This window comes from Mobula hypostoma, unplaced genomic scaffold (genome assembly GCF_963921235.1).
Source record: "Mobula hypostoma unplaced genomic scaffold, sMobHyp1.1 scaffold_61, whole genome shotgun sequence".
NCBI lineage: Eukaryota > Metazoa > Chordata > Chondrichthyes > Myliobatiformes > Myliobatidae > Mobula > Mobula hypostoma.
The window spans coordinates 66,106-83,177 of NW_026948178.1; the positions used below are offsets into that span (position 1 = coordinate 66,106).

The 17,072-nt window shown below is 46.1% G+C and overlaps 1 long non-coding RNA gene across 1 annotated transcript; it reads left to right on the forward strand.

Moving 5' to 3' along the window:
* The first annotated feature begins 3,779 nt into the window (after positions 1 to 3,779).
* On the forward strand, positions 3,780 to 9,745 carry LOC134341471 (uncharacterized). Its single transcript, XR_010016767.1, has 3 exons — positions 3,780 to 3,952; positions 5,562 to 5,786; positions 9,469 to 9,745. It is a non-coding gene; the product is annotated as an uncharacterized LOC134341471 (long non-coding RNA).
* The last annotated feature ends 7,327 nt before the right edge of the window (positions 9,746 to 17,072 follow it).

A 17,072-nucleotide genomic window follows, 5' to 3' on the forward strand; every position in this document is an offset into this window, starting at 1 on the left:
TAAACTGTTTTCCTATTTTTGCCACCAAAGTGGATAACTTCACATTTATCCACATTAAATTGCATCTGCCATGAATTTGCCCACTCACCCAACCTATCCAAGTCACTCTGTATCCTCTTAGCATCCTCCTCACAGCTAACACTGCCACCCAGCATCGTGTCATCCGCAAACTTGGAGATGCTGCATTTAATTCCCTCATCCAAGTCATTAATATATATTGTAAACAACTGGGGTCCCAGCACTGAGCCTTGTGGCATCCTCTTATCATCCTCCTCACAGCATGTTCAGTGCAAGCGAATATAGGTTTTTCAGGCTTGCTGGCCGTGCTGGGGCATTCAGTTCAGAATTGTTGTGTGGGTGATGAGGTTTGGTATTGTGATCGGGTTAAGGTGGTAATATGCGGGCAGTGGGAAATTATTTCTCTTGTGTTTTTTTTTTGTCGATTTCGTGAATGGAAATTCAGTGACACTGCAGCGTTCCAGGTTGAAATATCCCGCACCTTCATCAAACTGGTTTTATGATAATAGTAGCCTGGGAATCACAACAGCTTGTCTGCGTGGGCGCAGTACTGCAGCTGCTGTTGTTTTCTCCAGTTTCAGCTTGCTCTCACCTGTTGCCTCCTTGGTTTCTGTGTTTAATTGTCCCGCTGCCACCCCAAACACACTCTGGCCCTCAGCAAAACACCGTGACCTTCAAGATCGTCACACTGCGTATTCACTCTACAACTATTCCAACGCATATGCAATTCTGAAACAAATTATACCCCACCCCGTCCCCGCCATCATCTTAAACTGTCAACTCTACGACAGCAACTTGGCACCCCTCACACTCAAGGATTAATAAAGACAGGTGCCAAGTAAGGCCAGTGGATATGAACTGTGTTCTGAGACCCACTAACCTAAGAGGGCAGATTGTCCCACTGACCACGAGCTCCAGTAATGTGGTGTGCAAAACGCGTGTGGGGAGAAAGAAATCCCGTGGTCGACAGGTGGATGGTCGACGGAGTTGGATTCCGTGTAGCGGGAATGATACTTGAACGGAAGCAAGCCGGACAACCGGACATTCTGTGCACTGGAGATCGCGGAGTTCGGTTCAAAGTTCAAAGTACAATTTGCTATCAGAAAGTGTCGATGACATCACATGGAGCCCTGAGATGCTTTTTCTTGCGGGCATGCTCCGTAAACCTATAGAACAGTAACTGTAAACGGGATCAATGACCAACAATCTGTGCAAATGTAAAGGTAAATTAACAGTAACAGATAACGAGCAGGAAATAACAAGACAAGAGTTCTTACTGTGAGATCACTGTTTATAGGAGGACCCATAGACAATGGAAAATAGGTTCAGGAGTAGGCTATTCGGCCCCTTCGAGCCAGCACCGCCATTCACTGTGATCACGGCTGATCATCCACAATCAGTATCTAGTTCCTGCCTTATCCCCGTATCCCTTCACTCCGCTATCTTTAAGAGCTCTATCCACCTCTTTCTTGAAAGCATCCAGAGACTTGTCCTCCACTGCCTTCTGGGGCAGAGCATTCCACATATCCACCACTCTCTGGGTGAAAATAGTTTTTCCTCAACTCCGTTCTAAATGACCTACCCCTTATTCTTAAACTGTGGCCTCCGGTTCTGGACTCCACCAACATCGGGAACATGTTTCCTGCCTCCAGCGTGTCCAATCCCTTAATAATCTTATATGTTTCAATCAGATCCCCTCTCAGCCTTTTAAATACCAGTGTATACAAGAAGAGGTTCACCAGGTTGATTCCAGGGATGAAGGGGTTAACCTATGAGGAGAGATCGGGTCGCCTGGGACTATACATCTGGAGTTCAGAAGAATGAGAGGGAATCTTATGGAAAAATAGAAAAATTTGAAAGGGATAGATAAGATAGAAGTAGGAAAGTTGTTCCCATCGGTAGGTGAGACTAGAACTAGGGGACATTGTCTCAAGATTCAGCGGAGAAGATTTAGGGCGGAGATGAGGAGAAACTGTTTTTCCCAGAGGGTGGTGAATCTGTGGAATTCTCTGCCCAGGGAAGCAGTTGAGGCTTCTTCACTAAATATATTTGAGGTAGAGTTAGGTTTTTACATAGTAGGGGCTGGAGCCGTACTTAACCACACAGACATAGCTATTTAAAGGGTAGAGCAGAGGCCTGTGGAGCTCGTCTGCTGACGGACACTATGGAGGAGATGCTTTCGCCAATCCGAACCGACTGAGGCCCGCACGTCAGGAAATCCAGGATCCAATGGCACAAGGGGGAACCGAGGCCCAGGGCTTGGAATTTACTGATTAGTTTCTCTCTCACGCTCTCTCACTGTCCATCTTTCTTTAAAAAGGTTAATTTGCTGGCTGAGTCAATGGCGAAAGGGAAATGCAATGTTAGCGGTCATTTCCAGAGGAGTAAAATATAATGAGTAAGGATGTAACGTTCGGGATCCCATGATCCTCTCGTATCCCCTTTTGCCTATCACCCGTCCAGCTCTCGGCTCCATCACTCCTCCTCCTGTCTTCTCCTATCATTTTGCATCTCCCCCTCCCCCTCCCACTTTCAAATCCCTTACTCACTCTTCCTTCAGTTAGTCCTGACGAAGGGTCTCGGCCCGAAACGTCGACTGCGCCTCTTCCTATAGATGCTGCTTGGCCTGCTGCGTTCACCAGCAACTTTGATGTGTGTTGCTTGAATTTCCAGCATCTGCAGAATTCCTGTTGTTCCCAAATTATATCTCTACCTCTTGCCCATCCTCTGGGTCCCGCCCCCCACCTCCTTGTCTTTCTTCCCGGACCTCCTGTCCCATGATCCTCTCATATCCCCTTTTGCCTATCACCCGTCCAGCTCTCGGCTCCATCCCTCCCCCTCCTGTCTTCTCCAATCATTTTGCATCTCCCCCTCCCCCTCCAGCTTTCAAATCCCTTACTCACTCTTCCTTCAGTTAGTCCTGACGAAGGGTCTCGGCCCGAAACGTCGACTGCACCTCTTCCTAGAGATGCTGCCTGGCCTGCTGCGTTCGCCAGCAACTTTGATGTGTGTTGCTTCAATTTCCAGCATCTGCAGAATTCCTGTTGTTCGGAGTAATAAGGGGCGGTTTGGAACCACTTCTATCAGAAAGGATGTGCCATCCAGCTAGGATCATACTTAACGCCTGAACTTTCCTACCGTCCGAACAATATCTATCTCCGCAAGCTCCCCACCGTCAGTTCTGGTACCCCGGGTTCCATCCCCCTCCCACTCCGGTTTAAACCCCCAAACCCCTCCAGCACACCACAAGCAAACTTTCCCACGAGGCTATTAGTCTCCTCCCAGTTCATTGCAAACCATTTTTTTTTTCTGTCCAGGTCTCAAATTCCAAGGGGCAGGGTCCCGTCACCGATCGCTCTCCCTCTCTCTTTTAGAAGTAGTGATACTACTGGATAACCGTCGGGCAAAGAAAGGAGAATGTCACAGATTGATTTATTGAAAGGAATCGTAAAAGCGCACAGAAATGTTGGCAGCAACTGCACCAGTTGCCTGCATGTTATGTTATATTCCGTCCCGTCATGGAGTCTACTGCTTTCGGCTGAAAACAGAAATGGTTAAATATAACATCATGCGAACTTTGCTCACGGCTGAAGGTTCCACTTGTCTTCAGCAGGAAGGCCGCACCCTGTTCCGAGGAATGCCTGCGTGTTGGGATCCGTCCTGCATTCAAGCCGACACTCGCCAACAGACACGGAGCTCCCAGGTTCACAGAACAGCAACAATGCGCGTCCTAATCACGAGAGGATCTGCTGATGCTGAAACTTAAAGAAACACACACAAAACTCTGAGTGAACTCAGCAGGCCAGGCAACAGATATGGAAAAGAGTAAATCGTCGGCGTTTCGTCCAAGACCCTTCATCGGGAACTCACTCTGTTCCTAACCCACAACTCCCAAATCAGACAAATATTCCTTGGCTCACTGTTTCGACTGAAGGTAGAAGGCGACAACTTGAAAATATACACACATAGAAACATAATATTGTTATTACTTTTTTTTCGGATTTTTATTTCCAACCAGACCGTTGTGTGCAGTTGGAGCTGAGATCAAGAATTCAAAAGCTCAGTTTTAAGCTTCCTCTCGCCGTGATGGTGTTTGTATCGCTGCTGTCCTGTTTACGCGTTGGGGATTTTCACACCTTGTTAAGAACTGTTCTAGGATCTCTGATATTTATATATTTTTTGCAGGGTCTGTATAGAATAAGCCTGCTCGTTTTTCAAAATATGTTACTTCAAGTGTATACAACGATATATATATATATATATATATAGAAACCATAGAAAACCATAGAAAAAAACTACAGCACAGAAACAGGCCTTTTGGCCCTTCTTGGCTGTGCCGAACCATTTTCTGCCTAGTCCCAATGACCTGCACACGGACCAAATCCCTCCATACACCTCCCATCCATGTATCTGTCCAATTTATTCTTAAATGTTAAAAAAGAACCCGCATTTACCACCTCGTCTGGCAGCTCATTCCATACTCCCACCACTCTCTGTGTGAAGAAGCCCCCCTAATGTTCCCTTTAAACTCCCCCCCCCTCACCCTTATCCCATGTCCTCTGTTTTTTTTCCCTCCCCTTGCCTCAGTGGAACAAGCCTGCTTGCATTCACTCTATCTATACCCATCATAATTTTATATACCTCTATCAAATCTCCCCTCATTCTTCTACGCTCCAGGGAATAAAGTCCTAACCTATTCAACCTTTCTCTGTAACTGAGTTTCTCAAGTCCCGGCAACAACCTTGTAAACCTTCTCTGCACTCTTTCAACCTTATTTATATCCTTCCTGTAATTTGGTGACCAAAACTGAACAAAATACTCCAGATTCGGCCTCACCAATGCCTTATACAACCTCATCATAACATGCAGCTCTATAAAACTCTGGTCAGGCCAAACTTGGAGTACTGTGTCCAGTTCTGGTCACCTCACTATAGGAAGGATGTGGAAACATTGGAAAGGGTACAGAGGAGATTTACCAGGATGCTGATCGTTTAGAAAATATGCATTGTGATCAGAGATTAAGGGAGCTAGGGCTTTACTCTTTGGAGAGAAGGAGGATGAGAGGAGACATGATAGAGGTTTACAAGATAATAAGAGGAATAAATAGAGTGGATAGCCAGCGCCTCTTCCCCAGGGCACCACTGCTCAATACAAGAGGAGATGGCTTTAAGGTAAGGGGTGGGATGTTCAAGGGGGATATTAGAGGAAGATATTTTACTCAGAGAGTGGTTGGTGCGTGGAATGCACTGCCTGAGTCAGTGGTGGAGGCAGATACACTAGTGAAATTTAAGAGACTACTAGACAGGTATATGGAGGAATCTAAGGTGGGGGTTTATATGGGAGGCAGGGTTTGAGGGTCGACACAACATTGTGGGCCGAAGGGCCTGTACTGTGCTGTACTGTTCTATGTTCTATGTTGTATTCCAGCTCTTATACTCAATACTTTGAAATATATATTTCTTTTATTTTGTTTTGGGCAGATTGTCACTCTTTGGGACTCCTCTCAATGGCAACTGAAGCAAATACTTGTGTTTATGTTCAAGGCCTTGATGCGTGACAATCCGTGGGGTGGAGGGCGAGCAGGTGGTCAGAAGACTCAAAGTTATACCAGCAAAACTTGTCCGACAGAGTCTGCATCCCATTTCAGAAAAAGGGGTCTCTCCTATTCGGTGGCAGTGTCCACTGTTCCTAGAAACCCCCATCATCGCAAGCGCCCTCTCTGCATTCACTCTATCAGGACCTTTCGCCGTTTGATGGGGTTCAATGAGGTAATCTTTCTGAATTCTAAGGAAACATTGAAACACAGAAAAAGTACAGTACAATACAGGCCTTTCGGCCCACAAAGCTATGCCGTACATGCCCTTATCTAAGAACTACCTAGGCTCATCCATACCCTCTATTTTTCTCAGCTCCATGTACCTATCCAGGAGTCTCTTAAAAGAACCAATTTTATCCGTCTCCACCAAAGCCGCCGGAAGCCCATTCCAAGCACTCATCACTCTCTGCGTAATAACTTACCCCTGACATGTCCTCTATACCTACTTCCAAGCTCCTTAAAACTGTGAACTCTCGTGCTAGCCATTTCAGCCTCTGACTATCCACACGATCAATGCCTCCCTTTATTTTGTACACCTCTATCAGATCACCTCTCATCCTCCGTCGCTGCAAGAGGAAAAGCCGATTTAACTCAATGTATTCTCATAAGGCCTGTTCCCCAATCCAGGCAACATGCTGGTAAATCTCCTCTGCACCATTTCTATGGTTTCCACGTCATTCCTGTAGTGAGGTGACCAGAATTGAGCACAGTACTCCAAGTGGAGTCTGACCAGGGTCCTATATAGCTGCAACATTACCTCTTGGCTCCTAAACTCAATCCTACAATTGATGAAGGCCAATGCACCGTATGCTTTCTTAACCACAGAGTTAACCTGCGTGGCAGCTTTGAGTGTCCTATGGACTCAGACCCCAAGATCCCTCTGATCCTCCACACTGCCAAGAGTCTTACCATTATTGCTATATTCTGCCATCATATTTGACCTACCAAAATGAACCACTTCACACATATCTGAGTTGAACTCCATCTGCCACTTCTCAGCCCAGTTTTGCATCCTATCAATGTCCCGCTGTAACCTCTGACAGCCCTCCACACTATCCACAACACCCCAACCTTTGTGTCATCAGCAAATTTACTAACCTATCCCTCCACTTCCTCATCCAATTCACTTATAAAAATCACGAAGAGTAGGGGCCCCAGAACAGATCCCTGAGGCACATCACTGGTCACCGGCCTCCATGCAGAATATGACCCGTCTACAACCACTCTTTGCCTTCTGTGGGCAAGCCAGCTCTGGATCCACAAAGCAATGTCCCTTGGATCCCATGCCTCCTTAATTTCTCAATAAGCCTTTCATGGGGTACCTTATCAAATGCCTTGCTGAAATCCATATACACTACATCTACTGCTCTACCTTCATCAATGCGTTTAATCACATTCTCAAAAAAATTCAATCAGACTCGTAAGGCACGACCAGCCTTTGACAAAGCCATGCTGACGATTCCTAATCATATCATACCTCTCCAAATGTTCATAAGTCCTGCCTCTCAGGATCTTCTCCATCAACGTGCAAACCACTGAAGTAAGACTCACTGGTCTATAATTTCCTGGGCTATCCCTGCTCTCTTTCCTGAATAAGTGAACAACATCCTCAACCCTCCAATCCTCCGGAACCTCTTCCGTCCCCATTGATGATGCAAAGATCATCGCCAGAGGCTCAGCAATCTCCTCCCTCACTTCCCACAGTAGCCTTGGGTACATCCTGTCCGGTTCCGGTGACTTACCCAACTTGATGCTTTCCTAAAGATGCAGCACATCCTCTGACTTAATATCTACATGCTTAATCTTTTCACTCCGTCCCGACAGTCGCCAAGATCCTGTTTTGTAGTGAATACTGAAGCAAAGTATTCATTAAGTACCTCTGTCATCTCCTCTGGTTCCATACACACTTTTCCACTGTCACAATTGATTGGTCCTATTCTCTCACGTCTTATCCTCTTGCTCTTCACAGACCTGTAGAATACCTTGGGATTTTCCTTAATGCTGCCCGCCAAGGCCTTCTCAGGTCCTCTTCTGGCTCTTCTGATTTCATTCTTAAGCTCCTTCCTGCTGGCTTTACAATCTTCTGGATCTCTATCATTATCTAGTTGTTTGAACCTTTCGTAAGCTCTTCTCTTCTTCTTGACTCGATTTACAGCAGCCTTTATACACCGCAGTTCCTGTACCCTACCAGCCTTCCCCTGTCTCATCGGAACGTACCTGTGCAGAACCCCACGCACATATCCCCTGAACATTTGCCACACTTCTTCCGAATGAAAACATCTGTTTCCATTTTATGTTTCAAATTTCCTGCCTGATAGCCTCATATTTCCTCTTACTCCAATTAAACATTTCCCTAACTTGTCTGTTAGCTTATGGTAAAGGAGATAGAATTGTGATCACTGTCTCCAAAATGTTCTCCCTCTGAGAGACCTGACACCTAACCAGATCATTTCCCAATACCAGATCAAGTGCAGCCTCTCCTTTTGTTTGCGTATCTACGTATTGTGGCAGGAAAACTTCCCGATCACACCGAACAAACTCCACCCCATCTAAACCCCTCACTCTAGGGAGATGCCAATCAATATTTGGGAAATTAAAATCTCCCACCACAACAACCCTGTTATTATTACTCCTTCCCAGAATCTGTCTCCCTATCTGCTCCTCGATGTCCCTGTTACCACTGGGTGATCTATAAAAAACACCCAGTAGAGTTATTGACCCCTTCCTATTTCTAACTTCCACCCACAGAGAGTCCGTAGGCAATCCCTCCATGTTTTCCTCCTTTTTAGCAGCCGCAACACTATCTCTGATCAACAGTGCCCTTTTATGTCCCTCCCTGTCCTTCCTGAAATATCTAAAGTCTGGCACTTGAAGTAACCATTCCCGCCCCTGCACCAGGAAAGTCTCTGTAATGGCCGCCACATCATAGCTCCAAGTACCGATCCACGCTCTAAGCTCATCGTCTTTGTTCATAACAGTCCTCGCATAAAAATAGACACATTCAAACCATCGGTGTGAGTGCGTCCCTTCTCTAATACCTGCCTATCCTCCCTTTCGCACTGCTTCCAAGCTTTCTCTATTTGTGAGCCAACCGCTCTTTCCGCCGTCAGTTCAGTTCTGCCCCCCCCCCCAGCCATTCTCGTTTCAATTTCCCTTGGCAAACCTTCCCGCCAAGACATTGGCCCCCCTCAGATTCAAGTGTAACACGTCATTTTTGTACAGGTCACACCTGCCTCAGAAGAGGTTCCAATAATCCAGAAATCTGAATCCCTGCCCGCTGCTCCAATCCCTCAGCCAGGCGTTTATCTTCCACCTCCTTCTCTTCCTATACTCACTGTCACGGGGCACAGACAATAATCCCGAGATTACTGACCTTGAGGTCCTGCTTCTCAACTACCTTCCTAACTCCCTGTAGTCTTTTTTCAGGACCTCCGCCCCCCCACCCCATTTTCTTAGCTATATCGTTGGTACCAATATGTACCACGACCTCTGTTCTCCTTCCCACTTCAAGATATGCTGGGCGCGATCAGAAGCATCCCAGACCCTGGCACCTGGGAGGCAAACAGCCATCCGCGTTTCTTCCCTGCGTCCACAGAATCGTCTGTCTGACCCCCTAACTATAGAGTCCTCTGTCACTGCTGCCGTCCTCTTCCCTTTCCTACCCTTCTCAGCCACAGGGCAGGACTCTGTGCCAGATGCGCGGCCACTGTCGCTTCCCGCAGGTAGGCCGTCACCCCGAACAGTACTCAAACAGGAATACATATTGTTAAGGGGTACAGCCACTGGGGTACTCTGTAGCATCTGCCTCTCGCCGTTCCCTCTCCTGACTGTTATCCACTTATCTGTCTCCCCAGGCCCCGGAGTGACTACCTGCCGACAGCTCGTCTCTATCACCTCCTCACTCTCCCTGACCAGACGAAGGTTTTCGAGCGGCATCTCCGGTTCCCTAACCATGTCCTTCAGGAGCTGCAAGCGCTTAGAATTTTTGCGTTAAAACTCATGTTTGTTTGCATTAAAGTGAGAGGGAGGGAGAGCAATTGAACATGGGCTGTGGGGACAAAGTGGACGATATATTAATGGTATGAGATGGAGAGAGAGAGAGGGAGTTTATGGAAGAAATAAAGAAAACAAACCGGCGAATCTAGGCACATCCTCTTGTTGAGAAAGTCGCTCTGAGCCAAAGCCACAACTATCCACTCACACACTGGTTAACTCACACACAGTGATCTCTCCCACAATTGCCGTCAGATTAAACTTAACGTCTTTGGATTGGCCCGTGACAATGACCCCGCGGTCTGCTTCGCAGGGAATGTCCAGTCGGCCCTTTTTGCTTCAAAACTTTCCACTCGCTACGCCAATCCAACGTCTCGTATCAATCTGTGATGACAGATGCTGGGAATATTTGTGGAGTTTGAGTGGAGGGTGAGGTGTTGAAGATTACGGGGTGGTCCTAAGGCTCGGCGTGTGTTTGGTGGGGATCCAATCACAAACGGGAGAAAATCTACAGATGCTAGGAGACCAACCAACACACATGCAGAATGATGGAGAAGTCTGCACATCAGACAGCATGTGTGGGAAAAACACATTTTCAGTCGACATAAAGTGGTAAATTGAATCAGCAAGTTTGCTGATGATACAAAGATTGGAGGTGTAGTAGACAGTGAGGAAAGTTTTCAGAGCCTGCAGAGGGACTTGGAGCAGCTGGTAAAATGGGCTGAAAAATGGCAGATGGAGTTTAATACTGACAAGTGTGAGGTATTGCACGTTGGAAGGACAAACCAAGGTAGAACATACAGGGTTAATGGTAAGGTACTGAGGAGTGCAGTGGAACAGAGGGATCTGGGAATACAGACACAAAATTCCCTAAAAGTGTCGTCACAGGTAGATAGGGTCGTAAAGAGAGCTTTTGGTACATTGGCCTTTATTAATCAAAGTATTGAGTATAAGAGCTGGAATGTTATGATGAGGTTGTATAAGGCATTGGTGAGGCCGAATCTGGAGTATTGTGTTCAGTTTTGGTCACCAAGTTACAGGAAGGATATAAATAAGGTTGAAAGAGTGCAGAGAAGGTTTACAAGGATGCTGCCCGGACTTGAGAAACTCAGTTACAGAGAAAGGTTGAATAGGTTAGGACTTTATTCCCTGGAGCGTAGAAGAATGAGGGGAGATTTGATAGAGGTATATAAAATTATGATGGGTATAGATAGAGTGAATGCAAGCAGGCACTGAGGCAAGGGGAGGAAATACAGAGGACATGGGTTAAGGGTGAGGGGGGGGAAAGTTTAAAGGGAACATTAGGGGGGCTTCTTCACACAGAGAGTGGTGGGAGTATGGAATGAGCTGCCAGACGAGGTGGTAAATGCGGGTTCTTTTTTAACATTTAAGAATATATTGGACAGATACATGGATGGGAGGTGTATGGAGGGATATGGTCCGTGTGCAGGTCAGTGGGACTAGGCAGAAAATGGTTCAGCACAGCCAAGAAGGGCCCAAAAGGCCTGTTTCTGTGCTGTAGTTTCTATGGTTTCTATGGTTTGGGACTGTCACGGGGTTAATGTGGGAAGTGGTTAAAAACATCCTTCTTCTGTTCGTGTATCTGGTGATTAAAATTCAGCTCCACATGAACTTGCCATTTCGGAATGCTGGATCAGTTGCACCTGTCTTCCCTGGAATCTAAGTTTCTCAATAACTTATTTGCCAACGGGTATTTTTCCTGGCAGATGTCATATTCTGCAGTTCCAGCTTCTGTTTAACCATCTCATTGCTTGCTGCCTCAGTGTTATCGTATTATGCTGTCCTTAAATCGTAGAGTCTGACAACGTGTCAGCACAGAAGCATGTCCTTCGGATCTTGTAAAAGCATATGACCATATAACAATTACAGCACGGAAACAGCCATCTCGGCCCTTCTAGTCCGTGCCGAACTCTTACTCTCACGTAGTCCCACCGACCCGCACTCAGCCCATAACCCTCCATTCCTTTCCTGACCGTATATCTGTCCAATTTAACTTTAAACGGTAACATCGAACCTGCCCCAACCACTTCTCGTTCCACACAGCCACCGCTCTCTGAGTAAAGAAGTTCCCCCTCATGTCACCCCTCAACTTTTGCCCTTTAACTCTCAACTCGTGTCCTCTTGTTTGTATCTCCCCCACTCTCAATGGAAAAAGCCTATCCACGTCAACTCTATCAATCCCCCTCATAATTTTAAACACCTCTATCAAGTCCCCCCTCAACCTTCTACGCTCCAAAGAATAAGACCCATCTTGTTCAACCTTTCTCTGTAACTTAGGAGATGAAACCCAGGTAACATTTTAGTAAATCTCCTCTGTGCTCTCTGAATTTTATTGACATCTTTCCTATAATTCGGTGATCAGAACCGCATACAATACTGCAAATTTGGCCTCACCAATGCCTTATAGAATTTCAACATTACATCCCAACTCATATACTCAATGCTCTGATTAATAAAGACCAGCGTACCAAAAGCTTTCTTCACCACCCTATCCATATGAGATTCCACCTTCAGGGAACGATGCACCATTATTCCTAGATCCCTCTGTTCTACTGCATTCTTCAATGCCCTACCATTTACCATGCATGTCCTATTTTGATTAGTCCTACCAAAATGTAGCACCTCACATTTATCAGCATTAAACTCCATCTGCCATCTTTCAGCCCACTCTTCTAACTGGCCTAAATCTCTCTGCAAGCTTTGAAAACCTACTTCATTATCCACAACGCCACCTACCTTAGTATCGTCTGCATACTCACTCATCCAATTTAGCACCCCATCATCCAGATCATTGATATATATGACAAACAACATTGGACCTGGTACAGATCCCTGAGGCACACCGCTACACACCGTCCTCCTATCAGATACACAGTTATCCACCACTACTCTCTAGCGTCTCCTATCCAGCCACTGCTGAATCCATTTTACGACTTCGATATTAATGCCTAACGATTGAACCTTCCTACCCAACCTCCCGTGTGGTATCTTGTCAAAGGCCTTACTGAAGTCCATATAGACAACATCCACCGCTTTACCCTCGTCAGCTTTCCTTGTGACCTCATCAACTTGACCCAACTTGTTCACCCTTCCTCCGTAACTTTGTTGATAAAACCCAGGTAATATTCGAGTAAATCTTCTCTGTACTCTCTCTATTTAGCTGAAAGGTTTCCTATAATTCAGTGACCAAAACTGTGCACAATACTGCAAATTTGGCCTCACCAATGCCTTGTACAGTTGTAGTCCGTCTGGATCTGTTATGCAGCATAGGCCAATCGATCTGCACCAAAACCATAGCCCTCCATAACATGTCCATGATATCATGTAGTTTTTCACAACTTCCGAAATCGAACCCACACCCACGACTTCCTATTCGAATCAGGATTTCACTATCAGAGGCGGTAGTCGCCTGGAAATGTATTTGCTGGAATTCAGATGTATGAGGGGAGATCATATAGACACTTTTAAAATTATGAAAGGGGCAGATGAGATTGTACAAGAAATTAGTTTCCACTGTTGGGTGAAACTAGAACCAAGGGACACATCCTCATGTTTCGAAGGTGTAGATTTTGGACGGATATGAGGGGGTGAATCTGTGGAATCCCCTGCCCAATGAAGCAGTAAATATATTTTAGAGAAGTCTGGATAGTTTTTTTGCATTGTTGGGGAATTATATATTATACTATGTACTTCATTGTCGCCAAACAATTGATAATAATCACAGAGATATTTGATTCTGCGTTTCGCGCTCCGTAGAGTACAAATCGATAGTAAATATTTAAAAAAAATACAAATCATAACTTGAAAATAGAAAAGGGAAAGTAAGGTAGTACAAAAAGAACCGAGTAGCAGGTCCGGAATCTTAGAGGGTACGGCACAGATCCGGGACAGGATCCGTTCAGCAGTCTTATCACAGTTGGAAAGAAGCTGTTCCCAAATCTGGCCGGACGAGTCTTCAAGCTCCTGAGCCTTCTCCCGGAGGGAAGAGGGACGAAGGGTGTGTTGGCTGGGTGGGTCGTGTCCTTGATTATCCTGGCAGCACTGCTCCGACAGCGTGCGGTGTAAAGTGAGTCCACGGACGGAAGATTGGTTTGTGTGATGTGCTGCGCCGTGTTCACGATCTTCTGCAGCTTCTTCCGGTCTTGGACAGGACAACTTCCACACCAGGTTGTGATGCACCCTAGAAGAATGCTTTCTACGGTGCATCTGTAAGAATTGGTGAGGGTTTTAGGGGGCAGGCCAAATTTCTTTAGCTTCCTCAGGACGGAAAGCCGCTGGTGAGTTTTGGGGAAGAGAAGTTGAATCTAAGGCTGTTCGATTTATATAAATGACCTGGTTGAAAATCTGGATGGGTGGGGGAGTCAATTTGCGGATGTTACACAGATCGGTGGGGTTGTGTGTCGGTAAAGACAGGCGAAGAACACAGCACGATATAGATCAGATGCAGACACGGGCTGAGAAATGGCAGCTGGGGATTACCCAGGGAAACGTGAGGTGTTACAGCTCGGTCGGGCAAGTGCGAAGGTCAGGACCCTGTTCAGGGCAAGATCCGTAACAGCGTCGCTGAGAACAGAGGTCCTGGGTTCCAAGTTCATACCGCCTCGCAGGAGGCTACGCAGGTGGATCAGGTGTTTAGGAAGCCTGATGGAAAGTTTGCTTTTTCTTTTTTTCGTCGAGCCACTGAGTCAGGAGCTTGTGTTGCAAATTTATAAAGCTCTGGTTAGGCCAGATCTGGACTTTTGCTTAAAATTCTGTTTGTCCCACCAAAGGAAGGATGTTGAGCCTTTGGAGAGGGTGCGGAAGATGTTTCCCTGGTTTGGAGGGCACAGAAGGCTGGACGAACTCCGTAGCTTCGAGAGCTGAGGGAAGATCTGATGGACGTGCACAGGGGGTATCGATAGAGTGGAGAGCGACTACATGTTTTCCATGGCAGAAATATCCGATAGCAAAAGGGAAAGCATTGAAGGGGAGATGGGATAGATAGAGTAGTCAGCGAATACTTGCTGTTCGTGGCGGATACTTGTTGTTCGTGCTATTATATCTAATAGCAGAGAGAGAACATTTGAAGGGGAGAAGGAATGGTTTGAAGGGGGATGTGAGGGGTAAGTTCTTTACTCAGAGAGCGGTGGATGTCCAGAATGCACTGCCTGGTATGGTCAGAGGGGAAAATACCTCAGAGGGGTTTGAGGAGCGTATGGAAAGGCACGTGTATGTCAGGATGTTTGAGGGACATGTTCGTGGTGTAGGCAGGACATAGTTCAGACCCATCCGCCTTTCTTGGTATCTATCTTCATCAGTCATTGATCTTATTCAGAGTGTGAGGGGGTGAGAGGTATCGCCAAGGCTCTGCGTGGGTGAGGTTAGGTGTGCGTTGTGGAATTGGGACAGGGTGATTGTTTGAGAACCGCACACGTGTCTGAATGTGTGTGGGGTGCGATTGGAGGGTGCGGGTCTTCAAGATCATGAGGTGTTGCTGAGTGTCGGATTGTGTTTCACGCTATACTGAGGTAACCGGGTTGCGTATCCCAGGGCTGATGGCGGTGCTGGGGGCACACAGTGAGGAATTATTCTATGTGGCTTTGGCTCGGGATTATGAAGGGCTTAACGTTTTAATATATGGGCAGCGGGAAAGCATATGTCATAAGACCATAAGACAAAGGAGCAGAATTAGGGCATCTGGCCCATCAAGTCTGCTCTGCCATTCAATTATCGCTGATCGTTTTATTTTTATCTCCTCCTCAACCCCAGTTCCCAGCCTTCTCCCCGTAACCTTTGATGCCGTGTCCAATCAAGAACCTATCAATCTCTGCCGTAAATACACCCAACAACCTGGCTTCCACAGCTACGTGTGGCAACAAATTTCACAAATTCACCATCCTTTGGCTAAAGAAATTTCTCTGCATCCCTGTTTTGAAAGGGCACCCCTCTATCCTGAGGCTGTGCCCTCTTGTCCTAGACTCCCCCACCATGGAAAACATAATCCCTCTTGTGTTTGTCGATCTCCAGAGTGAAAATTCAGTGTCACTGCAGCCTGTTTTGACCGAAAGTCTTTTTTTTTTCTCGGAACCTACGCTGATAATTAACTTTCCCTTGCGGTGTGCGTGTAGCTTTGTGGCAGCAGTTGCGTTCCGCATCGCAGTTTACGTTTAACATTAGTAGTAGTGAGGTCGGAGATGGTATTAAACAGGAAATTAGAAATGTGTGCAATAAAGGAACAGCAGTTATAATGGGTGACTTCAATCTACATGGAGATTGGGTGAACCAAATTGGTAAAGGTGCTGAGGAAGAGGATTTCTTGGAATGTATGCGGGATGGTTTTTTGAACCAACATGTCGAGGAACCAACTAGAGAGCAGGTTATTCTGGACTGGGTTTTGAGCAATGAGGAAGGGTTAGTTAGCAATCTTGTCGTGAGAGGCCCCTTGGGTAAGAGTGACCACAATATGGTGGAATGCTTCATTAAGATGGAGAGTGACATAGTTAATTCGGAAACAAAGTTTCTGAACTTAAAGAGGGGTAACTTTGAAGGTATGAGACGTGAATTAGCTGAGATAGACTGGCAAATGACACTTCAAGGATTGACAGTGGATATGCAATGGCAAGCATTTAAAGGTTGCATGGATGAACTACAACAATTCTTCATCCCAGTTTGGCAAAAGAATAAATCAGGGAAGGTAGTGCACCCGTGGCTGACAAGAGAAATTAGGGATAGTATCAATTCCAAAGAAGTAGCATACAAATTAGCCAGAGAAAGTGGCTCACCTGAGGACTGGGAGAAATTCAGAGTTCAGCAGAGGAGGACAAAGGGCTTAATTAGGAAGGGGAAAAAAGATTATGAGAGAAAACTGGCAGGGAACATAAAAACGGACTGTAAAAGCTTTTATAGATATGTAAAAAGGAAAAGACTGGTAAAGACAAATGTAGGTCCCCTGCAGACAGAAACAGGTGAATTGATTATGGGGAGCAAGGACATGGCAGACCAATTGAATAATTACTTTGGTTCTGTCTTCACTAAGGAGGACATAAATAATCTTCCAGAAATAGTAGGGGACAGAGGGTCCAGTGAGATGGAGGAACTGAGCGAAATACATGTTAGTAGGGAAGTGGTGTTAGGTAAATTGAAGGGATTGAAGGCAGATAAATCCCCAGGGCCAGATGGTCTGCATCCTAGAGTACTTAAGGAAGTAGCCCAAGAAATAGCGGATGCATTAGTGATAATTTTTCAAAACTCGTTAGATTCTGGACTAGTTCCTGAGGATTGGAGGGTGGCTAATGTAACTGCACTTTTTAAAAAGGGAGGGAGAGAGAAACCGGGGAATTATAGACCGGTTAGCCTAACGTCGGTGGTGGGGAAACTGCTGGAGTCAGTTATCAAAGATGTGATAACAGCAGATTTGGAAAGCGGTGAAATGATCGGACAAAGTCAGCATGGATTTGTGAAAGGA